Raw genomic sequence first — 7,534 nt, forward strand, 5'->3', positions numbered from 1 at the left:
TGATGAAGGTTAAACTCTGAGTTGGAGGAGGGTTAAAGAAGGCCAATGAAGTGGGCCGATCCCATTCAGTGTCTCTGCTATTCACTCTTTGTACTCCACTTCAGTTCCCACAGAACACAGTACTGCAGCGCACGTCTCTGCATTCGAGGTATGAATAAACAGTGAGCGAACACAGGCCGCCATTCACAGATAAAACACACGGTTTTCTTCGTGGCCTGTCAGACGGCCCACTCAGACTTTACCAAAGGCAAAAAAAAAAAATGCACACCAGAAAATACACAAGGCTGCTAAACAGAGATGCTCAGTCGACTTGCGGGTGAGTCTCGTAGCCACAGTTTCCGTGGCGCGTTGCATCCTGCCAGTCACATTCATTCTCTCACTGCAGTAACTGTGTCAGGAAACTTTGCCGGTCTGATTTGTGTGTGAGCAGAAAGTCTGAGCTGTCACCGTGGCCGTCTCCACGATACTGTTTCTTAATGCAGTGCAAATGGAAGAAAGAAATCCAACCAAAACGTCGCATTGTGTGGTCGGTTTTCATAGTATATCATACTCATGCAGCTGCACTGTGAAAACAAAGTTTAATTAATGTAAATGGAATCACATACGAGTACACAGTGTTCTACTTTATAGTTTCTTTGGCTTTAAATCATAGTTCTACTGTTGGTACTTTCATGGATTTTCAGTAAGTCCTTCTCTCGCTCCGGAAAAGCGACAATAAAGAAAAAAGCCACGTTTCTTTTTAATGTTTTTATCTCATCTCCTTTGAAGTCCTGCAGCTCGCACTGCTCGTGCCAAAATCAAAAGACGCTCTTAAATCTCCAGCTCGTTCAATATGCAGCAGCAAGTATTTGAATTGGGGCCAAGCAAAGCATTTGTAAATCCCCCACCGTTTGCAATCCTCCTCTGCTCGCCGCCATAAAGTTTACTGAAAATTTAACGATCACGTCTCACGGCTTGCATTAAGGAACTCTTAGTTTATGTGCACCGTGTGAGCCCCTGCCGCCGACTTAGCAATATCCTCTTTAGATCCGTGCCTGTGATTGCATTCGAATGATTTCAAACTTTTGAGTTTTAATTAGGAATAAGTCACATTTATGCATCAGTTTGAAGCTGAAGTCAGAATGTTTGTTGGTCATGCGTAAGTATAGAAGGAAATAGCAAGCTTAAGTATCGGGGGCCGAGTTTGCACGACAACGAGTGTAAACGCAAAACATACGGGCTCGCAAGGCGCGACATTTCTTTTACGGTCGCGTCGTTATCGTTGAGAGACGTATCGTCTGTGTGGTTTCATTACAAACAACAAGCATCAGCGCCCTCCTGTGGCCCGGCGTACTCACTACACTGTTGTCCGTGTGTCTGCAGCTGCAGTGGAAACGCAAACGCTTTTCCTTAACGGTCGTGGTGTTGTCACATGAACGTTGACGTGTAAATGAAGAACTGTATCAGCAAGCGACACTAATCGGAAGCAGTCCCGAGAACAAGGTCTCCGGTTAGATGGTCTTCACTATTACGCCAGTAAATATGACAAAAAAAAAGAAGTTCTCGTAAAGGCAGCAATGTTCTATTGTTGCATAAAAACACATATTTTTTCTGTTCGGCTTAATGAAATTACTTGGTAATGCTACTTTATTCATGATAAGCTGAACTAATCGGCTACTCGGGTGTAGATACTCCTCCAAACTCTCCTCATGACATTCAGAAACCAGGTTGTCTTAAATGTAATTTCATGAATAAAATTCCAGCAGTCTTATGCAAAGAATCCTCTCATATCCATATGTCCTAAAGCACAACCAGCTCGATCTGGTGAGTCCAGTTTACTGACGTCACAAACATTACATGCGTCTTGTAAGTGAACTTCTGAGAATAATACTGTGAGGAACAAACAAACAGGGGAATTACGGCAATGGTTTTGTGTCCTGTGATCAAACGCCATCGTTTGTGATATTTTGAGGATTTGCCAGATGCGATAATTAGTGCGTCCTCTTAGTAACAGCAACATCAAGGTAGCACTTATTTTCATACCAACAAATCTTCACCCAAAAACCCACAAATGTACTTGGTCCAATACCCCCTCAAAAAACGGAGAAACTCGAGACAACAGATATCAAATGAACCCGTTTAGGCTTTTGTATGTGCTCATGTACATCTATAACGCCGTGGGGATGCCTCAGAAGGGAAGGTATTACCCCTTCTTTGAAAAACACCCACGATTCCCCGAAAAAATATGCATTTGCACGATCAGCATAAAAAGGGGGGGGGGGGGGGGGGGTGTTCTGAGAATTTTTCGTTCTGAAAGTTTCGGTCGGTACCACACAGTATGAGAAGTCTTCCCTCAGATTCAGATGCATGATCGCATTTCACCGTCGCACATGGAAGGTAAACGCAACAATTCAAGGCATGAGCTTGATGAAACATATGAGTGCTTTTGTTCTGAATGAGATCATCGGATAAAAACGTGATATTAAAGTCCGCTTTCATTCATATACACTCCCCAAAACGTCTATTAAAATACTTAAAATGGTACAATACATAATGACAAGTGCTTAAAAAAAAAAAAAAAAAAAAGTCTTCATGTACGATTGTGGCACAAAGAAAACATCCTGAGTCACACAGCTGTAATCCGACACTCTGGCCGTGAAAGATAATCCTGTGTGAACCTGTCATGGTAAAATGCTCCTTTCTACATGAAACCACACATTATGAACACTAGACGTAGGTGGAGTTTGCCTAAACTGTGCGAGGAGAACTGCTGTGTCACCGTGCCTACACAGGAAACAGACAGGTTGGCTGCTGGGCGCCCGTGGCGTTATTACTGTAATGATGGCGCGCTCGCTTCCTTCTGCCAGCGGAGGGAAGCGTTGTTCGCTGACATGCACACGTCTGGGAAACCCAAGTTATTTTCACTATTTCAAACAGCTGAGCGGCGCCAGGCTCCCCATGTAAATACTTATAGTCCTCACACTCTGGAAAGTCGTGCGTTGAGACAGTTTGGAGTTTTGCCGATCTGCTTTTGACAAGTTCGTCACCATATTCGGCAACTATTTGGATTTTAGAAGGACAGCGTGTCAAGTGAAAACACATCGTTTTTTGAGTTTTCTTCTTCTTCTTCTTTTGAGTTTAACAGCAATTTGTATCCATAAAGTTGCATTACTGCCACCTGCTGGTTCTATCTATCTACATTGTTTCCCACCTCTCTCTTCGTCCCCGATGACTGTTTCCCTTCATCCTCGTCTTCTTCACTTGAGTTCCACAGCAGTTGGCATCCGTGAAGTTGCACTACCGCCACCTGCCGGTTTCAGCTAGTCCATACCAAAGAAAGAAAGAAAGAACAAACAAACGACAAGTTTCAAGTTTACAACTCAACGCTTAAAAAAAACAATGTCCGTTTACACGCAAACGGCGGAAATGGACATTTGTATGGACAGACGTTGTATTGCTATTACTTTCTTTTATTCTCCAGGCGCAGGAGAACATGGACTGGGAGTCATGACACTCTGGAGGCAAACATTACTGATAATGTCCCTCCAGTTGCACATGTTCGGGAGCAGCATTTCGGAAAAGTTGCATTTCCCCCCGGTTTAGGTAGAGACGGAGTCAGACTGTCTACTTGTTTAAGTCTCCACCTCGGACTCTGGTTCTGCAGGTTTCTTCCTATTAAAGTTCCTCCACCAGAATCCACACGGGAAAACTGAAAACATTTCGGAGCCAGCTTTAGGTTGACGTCCCGGAGATTTCCAAGGCCAGATCCGGTTTGTACACTGGATCTCGTGAGTTCTCGATCAATGATCCATTTCACAACATTTCAGGATATCCTCCTGGCTTAAAGATTCTTTCTTTGAGAAAGTTTGCCTTTTTTTTTTTTTTTTCGTGCCGAATCAGTCAAATGTTGACGTTTTCCCTTGAGCTGCTGCGACGCCATCTTTGATTTCCCAGAAACCCTTGCGGCAGGTTTCCGAAGTTGCTAAACACGAACAGAGTTTGGTAGCTACAAATTCCGGTTTGTTTGTAAACATGTCAACTTTGGCGTGATCGATTTAGGGGAACTCCGGGTTGGAAATTTGTGGAAATGAGTGGTGATGGTCTTGTTTTGATTTTTCTGGCTTATTCTCTGTGCAGAAGTGGAACCTTTTATGGGAAGTAAATTTTAAAGTTTTTTTTTTTTTTTTTATGGTAGAGTGACTTTAAAAGGGAGTTTTTTTTCCTTTCCACCGTCTCCTCTGACCTGCTCGAGTGCAAATTACTTTCTTTATGAATAAAATGGAATTGAATTGGGGGATGTTCTGTGTGTGGATGCCATTTCTCTAGAATCTAGAGTCTAGATCCTCACAGACACCGTCCAGCAGTTCAAACTCATGTGTTTGAGTCTAATTAGCCACTAAATCGTCCTTGTAGGCGTGACTGTGGATCGGTGAGCCGCCCACATTGTGGCCTGCCTTCACCCAGAGTGACCCTGGGGTTAATGCGGTGGAACGGGACACAGAGCAGAGGAGCTGGTCCTCTGATTTTCACGTCTGAATCCTTCAGCCGGTCAAACTTTCACTTTCGCCATGAGTAGCCGTCCCTGGTGGCCACTGCAATTCTTCAAAAACAAAACCTGGAAGGAATGAAACCTAATGTAATCAAACTTTGAGATTATTTGATATCGTTCTTTTAAATCCTACATATTTTCAAATATGATTATTAATAATTCAAAATACACTGCTCCAAAAAATTAAAGGAACACTTTGAGAACACATCAGATTTCAATGGTGAAAAAAAAATGTTGGATATCTATACTGATATAGACAGTTTAATGTCTCAGGAACAAAAGGATGCCACATCTTTTGATGGAAATAAAAGTTTTCAGCCTACAGAGGGCTCAGTATATAGACACCCCAAAAATCAAAGTGAAAAAATGATGTGGCAGGCTCGTCCATTTTGCCTAAATTCAATTTCTGCAACTCAAAATTCTTTTCAATATCTTGTGTGGCCCCCCCCGTGCTTGTATGCATGCTTGACAACGTCGCGGCATGCTCCTAATGAGACGACGGATTGTGTCTTGTGGGATGTCCTCCCAGATCTGTCTAAGGGCATCAGTGAGCTCCTGTAAAGTCTGAGGAGCAACCTGGCGGCGTCTGATGGACCGAAACATTATGTCCCAGAGGTGTTCTATCGGGTTTAGATCAGGTGATCATGAGGGCCATTCAATTGTGTCAATTCCTTCATCCTCCAGATACTGTCTGCATGCTCTTGCCACATGAGGCCGGGCATTGTCGTGGACCAGGAGGAACCCAGGACCTACTGCACCATGGGTGCAAGGATTTCATCCCGATACCTAATGGCAGTCAGACTGCCGTTCTCTAGCCTGTAGAGGTCTGTTCGTCCCTCCATGGAAATGCCTCCCCAGACCATCACTGACCCACCACCGAACGGGTCATGCTGAATGATGTTGCAGGCAGCATAGCGCTCTCCTTGGCTTCTCCAGACCCTTTCACGTCTATCACAGGTGCTCAGGGTAAACCTGCTCTCATCTGTGAAAAGCACAGGGCGCCAGTGGCGGACTGGCCAATTCTGGTGTTCTATGGCAAATGCCAATCGAGCTCCACGGTGCTGAGCAGTGAGCACAGGGCACACTACAGGACGTCGTGCCCTGAGGCCACCCTCGTGAAGTCTGTTTCTGACTGTTTGGGCAGAGACATTCACACCAGTAGCCTGCTGGAGGGCTCGGGCAGTGCTCGACCTGTTCCTCCTTGCACAAAGCAGCAGATATCAGTCCTGCTGATGGGATGAGGACCGTCTACGGCCCTGTCCAGCTCTCCTAGAGTAACTGCCTGTCTCCTGGAATCTCCTCCATGCTCTGGAGATTGTACTGGGAGGCACATCAAATCTTCTTGCAACAGCACGCATGGATGTGCCATCCTGGAGGAGTTGGACAATCTGCGCAACTTCAGGAGGGTTAAGAAATCGCCTCATGCTCCCAGTCGTGATAATGACTCGAGCTAAAGCCAACACTTGTGGAAAAACAGTTGAAAAAGATCAAGAGGGAGGAACTTGAAATGGCCTCCACCTGCAAAACCGGTCCTGTTTTGGGGGCCATCTCGTTGTTGCCCCTCTAGTGCACCTGTTGTTAATTCCATCAACACCAATGCAGCTGAAACTGATTAACAACCCCCTCTGCCACGTACCTGACCAAAACCTTATCAGAAAAGTGCAATTGAATTCATGCCATACCCTGATAAAAAAAAACTGTTCCTTTAATTTTTTTGAGCAGTGTATGAATATCAAATGCCCACATATGATTTTTTTTCCCTTCACTTTTTAGGCTTTAAATAGCATTTGCTGATACACATAAGCTCAGAAAGGCATTTGTCTCTATGCAATCAAAATATATCCACCACATTCATTTGTGTGTACTGAATCAAAACTTCATAATGTGTTTATTTCAAAGTTTCTGGCTGTAATTCATACTGACCGGCTTCCAGTCAAGTTGTTTTTTTTTTTCTTTTAACTCCCTCACTTCCAGATCATGGAAGTTTCTTAAAATGTCAAACTCTCCTCTTCAATCCAATAATAGATGTTTCACTTCCATCACTAAACCATGATGCACTTTCAGTGATCTAATTTTATACTTTTCACTGAAAGTAGTAAATGGAATCAGTGAAATGTTTATTTCAAATAAATTTGAAAAGTTGTTTTTTTAGTTACAGTAATATTTTGACAATACTTAACAGAGTTTAATTCAAAAGCATGTTGTACGGTATATGCGTTTTAATATAATGACTGCTTTGAAATGTTGTGTGTCATGGTGGTTCAGTGGTTTGCACATTGGCCTCACAGTTAGACCTGACATGTTAAAATCTGCGGGTTTGGTCTTTCTTTGGAACGTTTGCATGTAGTTGTGAGAGTTTCTTTCTCACGAGGAACTTGTGACCTGTCCTCACTTCCTTATAGCTCCGACAGCAGGACTGTCAAACGCATTTTAGTTCAGGGGCCACAAACAGTCCAATTTCATCTAGGTGTGGGACGGACTGGTAAAATAGTGCCATAATAACATTTAAATTTAAAGTTGTTATTTTTTCTTTTTTTAAATTTAAAAATAAAATAAATTAAATTAAATTAAATTAAATTAAATTAAATTAAATTAAATTAAATTAAATTAAATTAAATTAAATTAAATTAAATTAATTACACATCAATGTCGGATTATAAGTTCTGTTATTTTTTTCCACACTTGCTTGTAATTTCTTGGTTTTAATATCGAACTGTGACACAAAGCTGAATGTATAGTTCAACGTCCAGAACTGAAACTAGTTTTGACTTTCATGCACGTCTCATTACAGCATTACAGCGCCCCTACATGCTTGGGTGGGTTCATGTAGACATGTGAGGAAAACATTAATGATTTTATTTGATGTATTTATACTTTTGTTGATGAAGTCAATTATGTGCATTCTATATATGAGGAAAAAAATTATTGTTCTTGGTTTTGAGGATGAAAATGTTCATTATAAGGGAAACATTCAAGCAGGGAACGAATGACTGATTATATATGACA

Source organism: Lipophrys pholis, assembly GCF_963383615.2.
Source record: "Lipophrys pholis genome assembly, chromosome: 21".
NCBI classification, from domain to species: domain Eukaryota; kingdom Metazoa; phylum Chordata; class Actinopteri; order Blenniiformes; family Blenniidae; genus Lipophrys; species Lipophrys pholis.